At 47.4% G+C, this 16,543-nt stretch overlaps 1 long non-coding RNA gene across 1 annotated transcript in view; it reads left to right on the top strand.

The window, feature by feature from the left end:
* LOC134918974 (uncharacterized) overlaps nucleotides 1-16,543 on the top strand; it is a 42,906-nt gene that overhangs the window by 14,936 nt on the left and 11,427 nt on the right. The window contains exon 2 of the long non-coding RNA XR_010177451.1: nucleotides 8,635-8,817. This is a non-coding gene — a long non-coding RNA (uncharacterized LOC134918974). The remainder of the gene's footprint in view (nucleotides 1-8,634; nucleotides 8,818-16,543) is intronic.

The following is a 16,543-nucleotide window of genomic DNA, read 5'->3' as shown; positions in this document are numbered from 1 at the left end:
ATATATCGGAGGATGATGATGAGGTGGACATCTTGCCTCTGTAGAGCCAGTTTGTGCAAGGAGAGATTAATTGCTTCTTTTTTGGTGGGGGTCCAAACCAACCCGTCATTTCAGTCACAGTCGTGTGGCAGACCCTGTCACTGAAATGATGGGTTGGTTAAAGTGTGCATGTCCTGTTTATACAACAAAAGGGTGGGTGGGAGGGCCCAAGGACAATTCCATCTTGCACCTCTTTTTTCTTTAATTTTTCTTTGCGTCATGTGCTGTTTGGGGAGGGTTTTTTGGAAGGGACATCCTGCGTGACACTGCAGTGCCACTCCTAGATGGGCCCGGTGTTTGTGTCGGCCACTAGGGTCGCTTATCTTACTCACACAGCTACCTCATTGCGCCTCTTTTTTTCTTTGCGTCATGTGCTGTTTGGGGAGGGTTTTTTGGAAGGGACATCCTGCGTGACACTGCAGTGCCACTCCTAGATGGGCCCGGTGTTTGTGTCGGTCACTAGGGTCGCTTATCTTACTCACACAGCTACCTCATTGCGCCTCTTTTTTTCTTTGCGTCATGTGCTGTTTGGGGAGGGTTTTTTGGAAGGGACATCCTGCGTGACACTGCAGTGACACTCCTAGATGGGCCCGGTGTTTGTGTCGGCCACTAGGGTCGCTTATCTTACTCACACAGCTACCTCATTGCGCCTCTTTTTTTCTTTGCGTCATGTGCTGTTTGGGGAGGGTTTTTTGGAAGGGACATCCTGTGTGACACTGCAGTGACACTCCTAGATGGGCCCGGTGTTTGTGTCGGCCACTAGGGTCGCTTATCTTACTCACACAGCTACCTCATTGCGCCTCTTTTTTTCTTTGCGTCATGTGCTGTTTAAGGAGGGTTTTTTGGAAGGGACATCCTGCGTGACACTGCAGTGACACTCCTAGATGGGCCCGGTGTTTGTGTCGGCCACTAGGGTCGCTAATCTTACTCACACAGCTACCTCATTGCGCCTCTTTTTTTCTTTGCGTCATGTGCTGTTTGGGGAGGGTTTTTTGGAAGGGACATCCTGCGTGACACTGCAGTGACACTCCTAGATGGGCCCGGTGTTTGTGTCGGCCACTAGGGTCGCTTATCTTACTCACACAGCTACCTCATTGCGCCTCTTTTTTTCTTTGCGTCATGTGCTGTTTGGGGAGGGTTTTTTGGAAGGGACATCCTGCGTGACACTGCAGTGACACTCCTAGATGGGCCCGGTGTTTGTGTCGGCCACTAGGGTCGCTTATCTTACTCACACAGCTACCTCATTGCGCCTCTTTTTTTCTTTGCGTCATGTGCTGTTTGGGGAGGGTTTTTTGGAAGGGACATCCTGCGTGACACTGCAGTGACACTCCTAGATGGGCCCGGTGTTTGTGTCGGGTACTAGGGTCGCTTAGCTTAGTCATCCAGCGACCTAGGTGCACATTTTAGGACTAAAAATAATATTGTGAGGTGTGAGGTATTCAGAATAGACTGAAAATGAGTGTAAATTATGGTTTTTGAGGTTAATAATACTTTGGGATCAAAATGACCCCCAAATTCTATGATTTAAGCTGTTTTTTAGTGTTTTTTGAAAAAAACACCCGAATCCAAAACACACCCGAATCCGACAAAAAAAATTCGGTGAGGTTTTGCCAAAACGCGGTCGAACCCAAAACACGGCCGCGGAACCGAACCCAAAACCAAAACACAAAACCCGAAAAATTTCCGGCGCTCATCTCTAGTTTGAACTACGTAGTCCAATATTTCATATGCAAGCGGTAGTACAGAGACTCTGTCAGCAGGTGTTTCAATACAAATCCCGGTGGCTGTGACATTGCATATTTTTACACAGTCACTGCCAACAAATTCACACCTGTGACAGCAGATGCCTACATCTCTGATTAGGCCCACATGAACATGCTGCAGGCAAATTAAAGTGTTTATTATCTTAACAGTACTCGGGCCAAGCATGTCATCCTATGCAACAGAGCTTATCCATAACTCTTTTTTGTGTTTTGTTTTTATACTCTCTTCAGATCATGTTCAATTTAGTATCTAGTTCAGAAACCACAAATAACCCCAATATAAGATTTCTTTTGACCTTTTACAGCAACATCTTTATTTTAGGCAAATTATTTTACAAATAATTACATTCTGTTTTGCCCACATTCTTGCACCGTTGAGTATAGTTATTTTGATAAATGAAGAGAAAAAAAGGTCAAATTGTCACTAGATGGCGCTTTTGTAACATGTTCATTTCACATCGCCCACTAATATAAAACATTTTATTGATATTTTATTTATTAACACTTATTTACTATATATAACAAATAATGTTGCCATCGCTAACTTGGAAAGGAAAGTAACATGTACATTACTCTGTGATCTGAAGTTTCATATTTATTATTGTGTATATGTAAATATCATATTACGCAGTGCTGTACAGTGAAGACATCATTCACATAAGCACTTGCCCCATGGAGCTTACAATCTATATTCCCTATCACACAGAGAGATACACAGTTTTGATTGAAATATGTATACTTCATTTGCATAAGGTATAAAGGAAAATAGACATAAGACATTATATTCAAGTGTACTGCATCGCAACGCAGCCCCAAAAACTATACCCCGTGGAACATAAATCATAGTTGTATGTCATAGTACAATACAGGGTATGTGTTTTGACATGATACAGGCTTTTTACCGGTGACCGGGATCCTGGCTGCGCTCGCCACACTGCGGGCACGGTGGCTCACTGCGCTCGCCACAGGATCTATTCTCCCTCAATGGGTGTCGTGGACACCCACAGAGGGAGAAAAGCCTGTGGCGCTGGTATTCCGGTAGTGGCATTTTACCCCTGTCGGGATTTCGTCATCAGCATTGTGACCGCCGGGATCCCAACAGGCGGTCTCGTAATCGCCTCATATTTTGACATCCTACACATTATACATGCTATACTGCACTATTTATTCGTTACCTAAACAATAAAACATTTCCAGCAAATGCGTGATATGGGTAACGCAGAGCCGGATTAAGCCTTGGCAGGCCCGCGACACTTAAGACAGGTGTCCCTGGGGAAGGGAAGGTGTATATCAGATTGTTCATACCTCCAAACATGACTCATTCCAGGAGGGAAAATTGCTCTCTACCTGGACTCCCCTCTTAATATATAATTGACGTCACTTGTAATTGATGGGAAAGGTATTTCAACACAACACAGGTGATTGCAATCATAAGTTAAGAGGGAAGTCCAGGTAGAGAGTATTTTGTCCCGCCTGGAATGGGCCATGGTGGGAGGTATGGATTTTGCATATTAAATATAAACCAATGGTGTATATTAGATTTAAACATGGGTTGAAGTGGGGGACGAAGAGGTGGAACTGAGTTCCACTACCTGTAATGGTAGGGGGAACTAGTTCCACCACCTCCATTGACTTGCACAGTAATTCCAAAAGAAAAATATGCCCCGTCACCTATATCAATAGATGATGCAGGCTGTGCTAGTGTTACTGATGAGCTGCAGCCACCTCCTTCCCCAGATCCTGGTGGCTACATGGTCCTCCTTCATTTACAGCCCACCCCTCCTGTTACTCACACATGGTGTGTCTGTTGGACAGCATTCATCCCCTCCTCAGGTCCTAGTGGTTTCCTTTTCCGGAACGGCGTATGTGATGTCATGCTGTCACCGCTGCTGAAGTGAAGAGGAGCCATGAAGAGGAGCAGGCTCTGTGTATCTTGAAGATAAGTAATTTGAATTGGGGGTACTGTTATGTGACCATGCTGCTTCTTTGTGAGATCAATGTCCCTTTATAAAGTACGGAAAGTAGGGCACTAATTTATAGTTTGCAGGGGGGTTGAGAAAACACTAGTACTGACCCTATCTCCGCTTAATGTGAGGATGAACGCGGGAGGGGATGGGGGTAGGTGGCAGGGTAAATGAGTTCCACCACCTCTCCAGGACCACTTTAAGCCTTGGATTTAAACAAATAGTTTAATAATGCCTTGGTACTGTTTATAGCTCCACTTAATTGAGAAACAACTATTTATAAACTTAACCTTAAAATACACATAGAAAAGTAAAATCTATAATTTATCTTTCAAAAATGCAATACCAGCTGCCTCTGTACTACTTACACACTGGGGCAGCACTGTGTGTGTCTCTTTAGACCTGAGCACTCTCATTAGATAACAGTTTACACAGGACCATCACACCCAGGTGGGGAGGAGGAGAAGCTGGGATCCCTGGGTCACTTAAGCTCTCTCCCCCCTCCCATCTCTCCGATTGTCAGGAAGCTCCGTCAGTATCTCATGAAACCTAATATTCCTGTGTCTCTCTGCCTGTAATGTGCACTGTCTTTGCTCACATTCTGGCAGCCCGTTACTGCTGCTGCACAAGAAGGAGAGCTGGTGATGTCAGTGTGCTCTGGCCAGGGGACTTCTTGACAGAGTGGGGCCCGGAGTACAGTATGTCCTGTGCTCTCCCTTATTCTGACTATGGGGTAATGGAGAGAGTTACATGTGTTATATAAATTTTTCACCATTGGGTGGTACGTAGGGGTGCTTTCAAACTTTTTCCTTGGGGCCTGCAATATATCTAGGTATGCCCCTGGACTGAAGTTTATTGACCCCTGTGGTGAAGGGTGAACTATTCCTGGTATCTATAGTGGCCCACTGCTTCCTTGGGGCTTTTATCATCTTCCTCTGAAGTGACTGCTTTCCATACTGCTGTAGGATAGGAGTGATTAGCGGAGGGAGGTGCCAAACTCCAGCACAAATGGGGGCTGATAATTAGTGGAACAAAGACCTGGGAGGGGTGATAGGTTCAAGGTTCTGGGTGCAGCCCTCACCTATAACCCCTGTGTGGGCACATTGGGCAGAACTGCAGGACAATTTCACTCTCCAGCCACCCCTCCCTCATGGACCAGGACTCAGCGGTTACTTCCGGGAAAGGGATGGGGGAGGAGGGGAAGACACCCCAACATAGCCTCAATGGGGCAGGAAAAGAAGAGGTGGGGGTGGCAGTAGGTAGAAGTTTGTGGAGGCTGGGGTGTGTGGAGAGAGCTCAGGCTGAGTTCAGATTTCTGAGTGACAACTTCAGTGAACGGATACAATATTATATACATTGTAGCAAAATGCCCAGAGTGAGATATAGCTACTGCGGAGATGGGGAAGGGGGGTGAGGGGATATCAGAGGGTCTTCCAACCACACAGGCACCTCCCAGTAGGTCTCCCGCCCCATTCCCAGTGTCCGAAGTGGAGATAAATATCAAGACCAGAGAGAGGTAGACAAGGTAATCGGTGATGCAGCTCAGCAACAACCAGGAAGCACATGGTTATGCACAGACTGCAGGTCAGTTAAAAACACCCGGGCAGCCTTCGCTGAATGGTGATCAGCAAACAACCCCGACACCTTCCTCCCCTCTGCAGCCAGCTCACACAACCAATCTACCGCTATGTAGCAGGTGCGCCCGGCCACTTCCAAACCCATGCACACAGTAAAAATCACTGGCAGGTGCACCTCACATGAAGAACAGTATAGTGCAGGGAAGAGCAGCAGGGGGTGAGCACCCCTCCTCCGCAGCAAGGACACAGAATGAGGGACTGAGGAAGTGCCCCCTTCAGTGCTGACGCCCGGCGGCAAATGACTCCACTATCTCCGGGAGTTCCGCCTCTGACTATGGGTCAGAAAATTAACTACAGGTAGGCCACTATTATAAGGCATAAAATTAACAACTGCTGCAGAGAAGCATTGGGACGGGTGCCCCTTAAAAATGCTGATATGGGGCCCACAAAGTTCTGGCTATGCCCCTAGATGAACGGTTCAGATTGCTTGGAATCCGAACCCAAACACCAGGGATCTGAGCCTACCTAAGCCAAGACTCGGGTGTTCACGCAAGACTTTGATCCCACTGCAAGGACGTACGTCATTCTCACAGTGTCGGATTCTCAGGGGAGTTGAATTCTAAATAAGGTGCCACGGCTGGGGCTTGGCGCTGTTTCACAGAATTGCATGCTGCTGTATGCTGCACTGACTTATTATTAGTGGCTGTGCAGTATAGTGACTGTAGCGCTGTGCGCTGCTGTGTGCTGTGCTATAAACTTCTGTATTGGGCTGTGTCCACACTCATTGGTGGCTGTGCAGTATTGTGACCGTTATATAGAGGGCACGCTGCATGCTGCTGTGTGTTGCACTATACTCTGCTGTATAGGGCTCTGTCCAGCCTCATTAGTGGCTGTACAGTATAGTGACTGTGTATATATAGTGGGTACGTTGCACGCTGCTGTGTGTTGAGCTATAATCTGACAAACATTTAAAGCTTTCAGCTGTCCCAAGATGCACAGCTTCCCTCCTCTATAACCCCGCCTCCAGGCACAGGCAACTCAGCTTTTAGTTGGTGCCTGCAGCAAAGCAGGTGCACTGAACAGAGGGCTGCTATTGCAGCCCAAAAAGCTTTTCATTTTTCAACTTAAGGTGGGTACACACTATTAGATATATCTGCAGATCAATTGATCTGCAGATATATTTATGTACGGATCGGGCAGTGTGCTGTGCATACACACAGCCCGATCCGTCGGGGGACTGACGTCATGAACTGGGCGGGCGCTCGCGCTCGCGCCCGCCCAGTTCACCTGTCAATCACCGCCGGCCGCCGCAGCATGTGTACGGGCGGTCGGACGACCGCCCCGTACACACACAGCGACGGGCCAATATATCGTTAGATATATTGGCTGTCGGCTGTGCTGCGCGGCCGACGCGATACGTCTGTGAATGACGGAGTTCACAGACGTATCGCCCGTACACACTGGCCGACGGTCCCGCGATGTATCGGCCGTTCAAGAGAACGGCCGATACATCGACCAGTGTGTACGAGCCTTTAGATTGTGTTCTTCAGAGCTGGCAGCCCTGTAAGCCAGGGTGACTTCAGTGCTGCAGCTCCATCACCCCCCACACCGGTGCCACATACTACCGCTGGCTGCAGCCTCTGACATGGGTACTTGCAGCGGGGACATCCGTAGCTCTGGCACCACTGCGGTTTGAACCCAGAACCGCGTGGCTGACACCGGGGGGACAGGTAAGAGGGATCTCCTTGCGGACCCACGGCTAAATTGCGCCCCGCCGCAGTCTGGGGAAATGGAGTGCTACGCTGGTGTGGACACTGTCTTCAAGCAGGGTCCCCACTAGACCACCAGGGCAAGCAGACACAGGTCACAGGTGTCCTATCACATTATATTTAGGCTGCAGTTCCTGGGGTTGCAGACCAGCATAAGAGAGGCAGTGCTTTGACCTGTAGCTCCACCATCTACTGCAGATTTCCTGCCCTTGAGCTGCCTCACTCTCCCTCTTACCTCACAGAGACCATGCGGCCATCTTACAGCAAGCAAGCAGGTCTCCATGATTGCTGGGCTACATCTCGCTTTAAAAAACGTCTAACAGGCCAGGTTTTTACATCACTTAATTATCTTACCTGCCTCATAATAGTTGCAGTTATATTGTATAAGTTTCTGCATTATCCTACCTGCCTTAGGGCTGAGTAGTTGATATAAGGAGCCATTGCAGTTATATTGTATAATTTTCTGCATTTTGTGTGACTATGTACCAAATTCTGCTGTCTGGTTTCACTTTCAGTGTATCTCAGATATCTATCACTGTTATTCAATATCCTGGACTAAGGTGCTGTTTGGGTCATAACTCACAGAATATATCTATATAAGAATATTTATATCTGACTTCTGGTTCCAGCTCTGTATGGAGTAGTCACTCCCTCCTGTAGCTCCAGTGCTTCCCGCCACAAACCTTGCTTATCGACCGTTTTGGGCATCCACTGAGTGGCCAGAAACCCTCCTACACTCTCCCAGTGTCCTGCTCTCCTGCATGGAGAAATTTCTACCCCTGAATATGCAGGGCAAAGCCTCCCACACCAAATCTGAAGCTGCTCGTGGCTCCTCTGCCAAGATGGACACTGCAGCATCTGCGGACCCTGGAGCTCCGGTGGCGGGCACCCGGGCTGATTGTCAGGCTCCCCTGCCTCCTGCTCTCTCTCTGCTGGGACCCTGGCTTCAGGGAATACCCTTCACCCTCAATCCCTTCAGACTTCCCTGTCTTAAGAGGACATTGTCAAGGTTGTGAAGGAGACTGTACAGCCTATGTTTTTGGAGCAAGCACACCCAAAAGCTGCAGCTTTGCAACAAGCTGTCCTCGTCGGGGTTAAAGTGGGGGGGGACGGGGACGAGGTGGAACTGAGTAATGGTAGGTGGAACTAGTTCCACCACCTCCATTTCGTTGCACAGTAATTCCAACAGAAACACCTGCCCCATCACCTACATCAATAGATAATGCAGGCGGTGCTAGTGTTATTGATGAGTTGCAGCCACCTCTCCCTTTCTCAAGTCCTGGTGGCTCCATGGTCCTCCATTTACAATGCACCACTCCCATAGCCTCCAACTGTACCTTTTTAGCAGTCTGTACCGATTTTTGGCTTTCCAAAACTTCCATTGAAAGTATAGGAAAAGGGACGTGGCCACACCCCTTTAACCATGGCCACGCCCCCTTTTCTAAGTTGTATCGATTTTTATGTGTAAAATGTTGGAGGGTATGTACTACTGGTACTCACACATGCTATGTCTGTTGGACAGCATTCATCCCCTCCTCAGGTCCCAGTGGATTATTTTCCAGCACAGTGTATGTGATGTCATGGTGTCACCGCTGCTGAAGTGAAGATGAGCCATCAACAGGAGCAGGCTCTGTGTATCTTGAAGACAAGATGAGAAGGAGCTGGAGGGACAAGACGTAAGGAAGCTGCTGGAGGGACACAGGCGGTGAGTTGCTGGAGTGACAGAGACAGAGATGTGATTTAAGAGCACACTGTGGTCATTATGTGTAAGGGGCACTACTATTGTGAGCATTGTTTGTAAGGGGCATGACTATTGTGGCCATTGTGTGAAAGGGGTATAAATATATATAATGGTGCCGGCTGTTAATCCAATGAGGGATGATAAATCAATTTGATTAAAATTATCAACAATTTATTAAACAAGCAGTAAAAAATATATATTAAAATGTTTTAAAAAACTGTGTCATGGTTCTCTATCTGAACTGAATTGTCACAGTTCTCTGTCTGAACTGAATTGTTGACAGAGATATATGCAAATGACCACTTAGTTCTGTCTCAAATTATTATGCACAACTTCTGGTTAGGGCTCATTCTTCATCATAGCCATTGGTTTACTTTAAAGTGTAGTGTTACCCAGTCCATTCAGGTGTAGTCCCCAGAGGATCTCAATTGCAGCCGTAGATCGAAATGGCAGTAGGGGAGAATTTTGGATCCCAGAACTGAAACACTTTTAGAAGTCCAATGGAGGCAAAAGAGTCCAATTGTTACCAGAGGGAGCAGGAGTAGATACAGTGCTGGGGGTCAAATGATGTGAAGCTCAACGCATTTCGCTGGACTAATGGCTGCCAGCTTCCTTAGGAGCATATCTCACAGGCTGTCTATGTAAGTTTATATACCCTCTTAATTAGGGTTAGATCACAGTCACCTGTTGTTATCAAAGTATATTTAAAAAAAAAAGCCCAAAGAACTAATAAAAATTTATTATGGAAGGCATTACCAATAGATCACATAGAGGGTAATTTCAAGTTGATCGCAGCAGGAATTTTGTTAGCAGTTGGACAAAACCATGTGCACTGCAGGGGAGGCAGATTTAACATGTGCAGAGAGAGTTAGATTTGGGTGTGGTGTGTTCAATCTGCAATCTAATTTGCAGTGTAAAAATAAAGCAGCCAGTATTTATCCTGCACAGAAATAAAATAACCCACCCAAATCTAACTCTCTCTGCACATGTTATATCTGCCTCCCCTGCAGTGCACATGGTTTTGCCCAACTGCCAACAAAATTCCTGCTGCGATCAACTTGGAATTACCCCCATAGCTAATAATCATTATATATCTTAAAAATGAGTATTTATTACTTTTATACAGTGCATAAAGTATTAAGCCATTTGTAATACTTCCTGTTCACGTGAGCGTACTCCGATTACGTGACTAGGAGTGAACCTATCAGAGTATATCATCTGTTCTGTCACACTTGTGTTTGGATAGATATGTCATTTGCATATATCTAAGTGGTCATTTGCATATATCTCTCTGTCAACAATTCAGTTCAGACAGAGAACTGTGACAATTCAGTTCAGATAGAGAACCGTGACACAGTTTTTAAAATCATTTTAATACAGGTTGAGTATCCCTTATCCGAAATGCTTGGGACCAGAGGTATTTTGGATATCGGATTTTTCCGTATTTTGGAATAATTGCATACCATAATGAGATATCATGGTGATGGGACCTAAGTCTAAGCACAGAATGCATTTATGTTAAATTTACACCTTATACACACAGCATGAAGGTCATTTTAGCCAATATTTTTTATAACTTTGTGCATTAAACAAAGTGTGTGTACATTCACACAATTCATTTATGTTTCATATACACCTTATACACAAAGCCTGAAGGTCATTTAATACAATATTTTTAACAACTGTGTGTATTAAACAAAGTTTGTGTACATTGAGCCATCAAAAAAACAAAGGTTTTACTATCTCACTCTCACTCAAAAAAGTCCGTATTTCGGAATATTCCGTATTTCGGAATATTTGGATATGGGATACTCAACCTGTATATATATTTTTTCCTGCTTGTTTAATAAATTGTTGATAATTTTATTCAAATTGATTTATCGTCCCTCATTGGATTATTAGCCAGTGCCAGTATATATATTTATATCTCTAGGCATCACTTATTAGGAGCTGACCCCCCTATACAGGCTGCCATTGACAGCGCACTCATAATCTTTTTAATTGTGTGAAAGGGGCACTACTACTGTGGGCATTCTGTATATAAGCGGCACTACTACTGTGGGCATTATGTTTATAAGTGGCACTACTACTGTGGGCATTATGTGTATAAGTGGCACTACTGTGGTCATTATGTCTAAGGGGCACTACAACTGTGGGCATTATGTGTAAGGGGCACTATTACTGTGGGAATTGTGTATAAGGGGCACTATTGTGGGCATTGTATCTAAGGGGCACTACTGTGTGGCATAACATGTATAAAGTGTAACATTATGTAGTGCAATGTGAATAAAGGGGTGGAGTAAATGAGTTCCACCACCTCCCCAGGACCACTTTAAGCCCTAGTCCTCAACATTAAAAGTCAATATAAGCAGCTGGCTAAGAGAGTTATACATGTGGAACATGCCGCTGGGGAAAACTTCCAGAAGCTTGCTGACCTTTCTGATGTCTCTGCTAAACTACAGAAATCTGAAATCACTGGGCCTAATTCAGATCAGATTGCAGCAGAAATTTTCAGTTGGGCAAAACCATGTGCACTGCAGGGGGTGGCAGATATAACATGTACAGAGAGAGTTAGATTTGGGTGGGGTGTGTTCAAACTGAAATCTAAATTGCAGTGTAAAAATAAAGCAGCCAGTATTTACCCGGCACAGAAACAATATAACCAACCCCAGTCTAACTCTCTCTGCAAATTTTTCATTCCCCCCCCTTGCAGTGCACATGGTTTTGCCCAACTGCTAACAAATTTGCTGCTGCAATCAGATCTGAATTACCCCCATGGTGTGGTCAAAATCCGACGATCTGGAAAATAGATCAGAACACAACAACCTCAGGCTCATTGTGCTCCCTGAGTCTGTTAAGGGACCGGCTCTTTATCACAGTGCCGTAACTAGATATTTCAGCGCTGTGTGCAAGAAACCGCATTGGCGCCTCCCCCCCTTTCCCCCAGGATGGCTTAGCCTTACAGGGCAGGGTATGCAGCGGAAGGGCATCAGAAAACAAACAAAAAAACGATGTTTCTCACCACTCTGCTTTGCGGCTCTTCTGCCACTTCCGAAGTCTTGAGCTGGCTCAGGATGTATAAAACTGCACCACGCTGCTCCTGCCGCAAAGAGGGTCCTTGCTGATCCTATCTGGCAGCTGGCACGACTCCTCCGATTACGACTCCCACCGGAGTGCTCCTATCGTCCTCTCTCCTGGGGTCCTCTGTAAGGTGTTCTTAAGGCTGAGTGCTCACTGTAGGGGTTCTTACGTGGGTCCTGACGGGTCTTGAAGCCGGTGGGGTTTGTCTTCTGCGGTGCCTGCACGCTCTTGGTCTTCATTGCCAGGTCTTCTGTGGCCACAAAAAAAGGGGGACTCCTCCACCATTTTGCTCTCCACTACCACGGCTCCTGAGTGGCTTGATCCTTCCATCGGTCTCCTTCTGGATGACTTCCTTCCGTGCAGGCACTCCTGAGGACATTCCAGCTTAGATGCAGTCAGCTCCTGGGTCCTCAGTGCTGCTGCCACTCCAACACACCGGTTGTAATACAGAAAGTGCAGACTCCAGTCACTGGCTCCCGAACTCCCACTGCCAGCAGTTCCTTTCTGCTTGGGTGGCAGTGGTGGAAGGTAGCTCTCAGGATGCTCTGATCTTCTTCAGGTGAGCACGACCTTTGCATGGTCCTGGCGCTTCTTCTCCTACCTATGAACTCGGCAGCGCTGACTACAGCAAACAGCGCTGCAACACAAATAGGGCGGGCAATCGAGGTCGCAGTGCATGATGTGCCCTCAGCTAAAGTGAGCTGTGTGCAATGCACACTTTGCACACACGTAGTTACACTCCTGGTTTGGTGTAGCGCTAGACACAGGGTGATTGTGTGTGTGTGTGGTGTAGCGTTAGACACAGTGTGAGTGTGTGTGTGTGTGTGTGTGGTATAGCCTTAGACACAGTGTGAGTGTGTGTAGGCTTAGACATAGTGTGAGTGTATATGTGTGTGTGTTTAGGTGATGGAAAAGCACCAATATCCACTCCGCAGAGCCGGCCCTAACCAGTTTGATGTGTTTAGAAAACGTTTTCCAACCAGCGCTCCAAGTCAGCAGTGTTGCACCGTCAGCCGAAGTGGTCACCCCCACTTCCAAAAACGTATCTAGACAGTTTACAAGATGCAGAAGGGCGCACCCCGGGGTAATAGAGGTTGTCCAAATGAATTTTTTTTGTGTTCAGAGATTCTCCCTTTTTAAAACAGAACAGGGTTCCTCTTCATTCCCTGTAGTATCTATGAAGATAGTTTATGTGCATTCGCTAGATGATAGTTTAAAACAGAACTGGGTTCCTCTTCATTCCCTGTAGTATCTATGAAGATAGTTTATGTGCATTCGCTACCTCATCTAGCGAATGCACATAAACTATCTTCATAGATACTACAGGGAATGAAGAGGAACCCTGTTCTGTTTTAAAAAGGGAGAATCTCTGAACACAAAAAAAAATTCATTTGGACAACCTCTATTACCCCGGGGTGCACCCTTCTGCATCTTGTAAACTGTCTAACCAGTTTGATGCCCTAGGCAAGATTTTGGCTGGTGCCCCCAGCATTGACGCTAGTACCACCTCTGACCCAGCACCATTCACCAAGCAGTACAGATCACAGCAGCAGCCAGCAACACCCATTACCTCTCAGAAAGGGGGAGGGTATGTATATATATATAGAGAGAGAGCGGTGTGAGAGAGTGAGAAAGAGCGGGTAGAGATAAAGAGAGAGTGGGTAGAAAGAGAGAGAGACAGCAGAGTAGAGAAAGCAGGGTGAGAGACAGTAGAGAGGGAGAGAGAGAGACAGAGGGGGAGTGAGAGAGGGTTGAGAGAGGAGGAGCAGGGAGTAAGAGAGAGAGGAGATGGAGATAGGAAAAGAGAGAGAGAGAAAGAGAGAGAATGAAAGAGAAGTGAGACAGAGAGGAAGGATGAGAGATAAGGTTGAGAGAGCGATAGAGGTGAGACAGGGGCGAGAGAAAGGGTTGAAAGATGGAGGGGGGCAGGGGAAGAGAGAGCAAGGCAAAGAGAGAGATAAAGCGTGAGAGAAAAAAAGAAAGAAAGAGGTGAAAGAGAGGGAGCTGGGGGAGAGCGGGTAAGGGAGATAGGCGGGGGAGAGAGAGGGGGGAAGAGAGAGAATGAAAGGTTAGAGACAGGTGGGGGTGTCAGAGAGAGGGGTCAGGGGGGAGAAAGAATGAAAGAGAAAGAAAGAAAGAAAGAAAGAAAGGGTTGACAGAGAGGGGGCAGGCACGGGGTGAGAGAGAGGGAGGGGAAATAAAGAGAGAATGAAAGAGGTGAGACAGAGTCGGTGTGAGAGTTAAAGAGAGAGGAGATAGAGAAAGGGGAGGGAAAGAGAGAGTAAAAGGGGAGGGAAAGAAAGAGTGAAAGAAGTGAGACAGACAGCAGGGATGAGAAAGCAGTGTGAAGAGAGAGAGAGAGAAGCATGAGGGTGAGAAAGATAAAGAGAGGAGCAGAGAGAAAAAAAGACAGGTGTGAGAGAGAGGGGGAGTGAGAGAGAGGGTTTATAGAGTGGGAGAGCAGAGTGAGGGAGATGAGAGAGAGTGAGGGAGATGAGAGAGTGAGGGAGATTAGGCAGAGAGGGAATGAGAGAAAGAAAAAGAGAGCACAAAAAGAGGGAGAGACGGGGGAGAAAGAGGGTTCGAGAGAGAGAGAGAAAGAAAGAAAGAGAGAGGTGAGACAGAGAGTGAGGGTGACAGAGTTGAGAGGGGAGGGGAGAGAGAGAGAGAGAAAGAAAGAGAGAGAATAAGAGAGTCGTGAGAGAGAGAGAGGATGAGAGATTAAGTTAAGTGAGACGGGGGGTGGGAGAGAGGGTTAAAAGAGGGAGAGGGGGGTGGGGGAGAGAGAACAGGGCAGAGAGAGGAAGGGGAGCAGAAAATGAGAAAGAAAAAAGTGAGAGAGAAAGAAAGATGGATGGATGGATGGATGGATGAGACGGTGTGAAAGAGAGGGAGGCGGAGGGGAGAGATGGGGAGAGAGAAGGAAAGACGGAAAGTGAGAAAGAGAGAAACGGGGAGAGAGGTTAAAAAGAGGGGGGGTGAAAAAGAGGGAAGGGGTACATGTGACACTATGTACCATGCTCTGCCCCCCTAACCCCGATACAAGTGTCCCTGTATGTCGCCCCCCCCCCCCCCCTTCCTTAAGTACAAGCGGCACTGTGTACCTTAGGCAGTGGCAGGTCCCCCTTCTCATCAGTGCCGATAGAAGCGGGTCCTCTTTTCAGCACCGGCAGCAGTTTTTTGTGGAATTGTGATGTCGGGCAACAGCGGCATTGAGGGGAAGAAAAGGTGAGAGGAGGGTCTGTATTGGCTGGATCTCCTCCTGCTAGTACTGCGCTGACAGTGCTGCTGCATGCCCCTTTATCGCGCCACACAGCTGCAGGTTCCTGTTTAAAAAGAAAAACCAACAGTGCCTCCAGTCACCACATACACACCCTGTTCCCCCCATTCAAAACATACACACATACACACACACACAGCCTGGCATCTCCAATCACTATACACAACGGGATGCAGTTATGTGACCGGCAATCAGGAAACAGCTGGTCACAATATCCACGCCGGGATCCCGAAACCTCAATATCTCACCTGTCAGAATGCTGACCAACAGGGACTATTCCCACTCGTGGGTGTCCACGACACCCATAGAGTGGGAATAGAACCTTTAGCGAGCGCAACGAGCCCGCAAGGGCCTTGGTTGCGCTTGCCCCCTGCCAGCCAGTTAAAAGCTGGGATCCCGACACATACACAGCCTGTTACCCCCCCAGTGGCCACACACACAAACAGCCTGTTCCCTCTAGTCACCCCACCTCCCCCACACAGACACATACATACATACATACATGCATATATACATTCTGTATGTACAGTTACATGCATTAATACATCTTACCTCCATGTCCCCACAGATAAAGCAGGCAGGGCTGGGCCACACACAGCCTGTCCCCTCCAGTCTCCTGACCCTACCCCCACCCCACTCACACACACACACACAAAAACACACAGACTCACATGCATACATACATGTTACCTGCAGGTCCCGCAGAGGTAGCAGGCAGGGCTGGGCCGCACACAGACAACCACCGATGGCCAGGCAAAGTCGGGGGCATAGCCTAATCATGGACTTCCGTGGCCATGCCCCTTTAATAAAAACCCAATAGAAATGCAGCAGGGGCACCTGGGCTGGAGGCGGAGTTATCTTGGCAGAGGAGGAGGAGGCACTGGAGTCGGGATCTGCTGCCCAGCACCAGCGGCAGAAGTCAGGTTCCTGCAGCAGGTACTACACTCCCACAGAACCGAACAGCTCTGCATCTGCCAGGATGGCCAATCGGGAGCACACAGCGCAAATGCGCTCCCACTGCAAGTCCACTGTGTGCCAGGCACACTCAGCACACACCTAGTTATGGCTCTGCTTTATCACTTCCTTCGACATACCTTAGCTGACCTCCTTGGTGTCCAGGATGTTTGTTCAGACCTGGTGGTAGAGCGTGTTCATAGAACCCACCCATCCTCATCGTCTCCTAGGCAGTTTTGTTTCGGTATCTTAACTTCCTGCACAAAGAAGCATTGTGGTCTGCCTCTCGTCGTAAACATGACCTGATGTGGTCATAAACATGACCTGCTAAGCTGTTGTTCTTTCAGGATTTCTCCCCGGAACTTCACTAACCCT

This window comes from Pseudophryne corroboree, chromosome 1 (assembly GCF_028390025.1).
Source record: "Pseudophryne corroboree isolate aPseCor3 chromosome 1, aPseCor3.hap2, whole genome shotgun sequence".
Lineage (NCBI taxonomy): Eukaryota > Metazoa > Chordata > Amphibia > Anura > Myobatrachidae > Pseudophryne > Pseudophryne corroboree.
The sequence above is the reverse complement of the archived record's forward strand: the minus strand, read 5'-3'. Positions and strand labels throughout refer to the sequence as shown.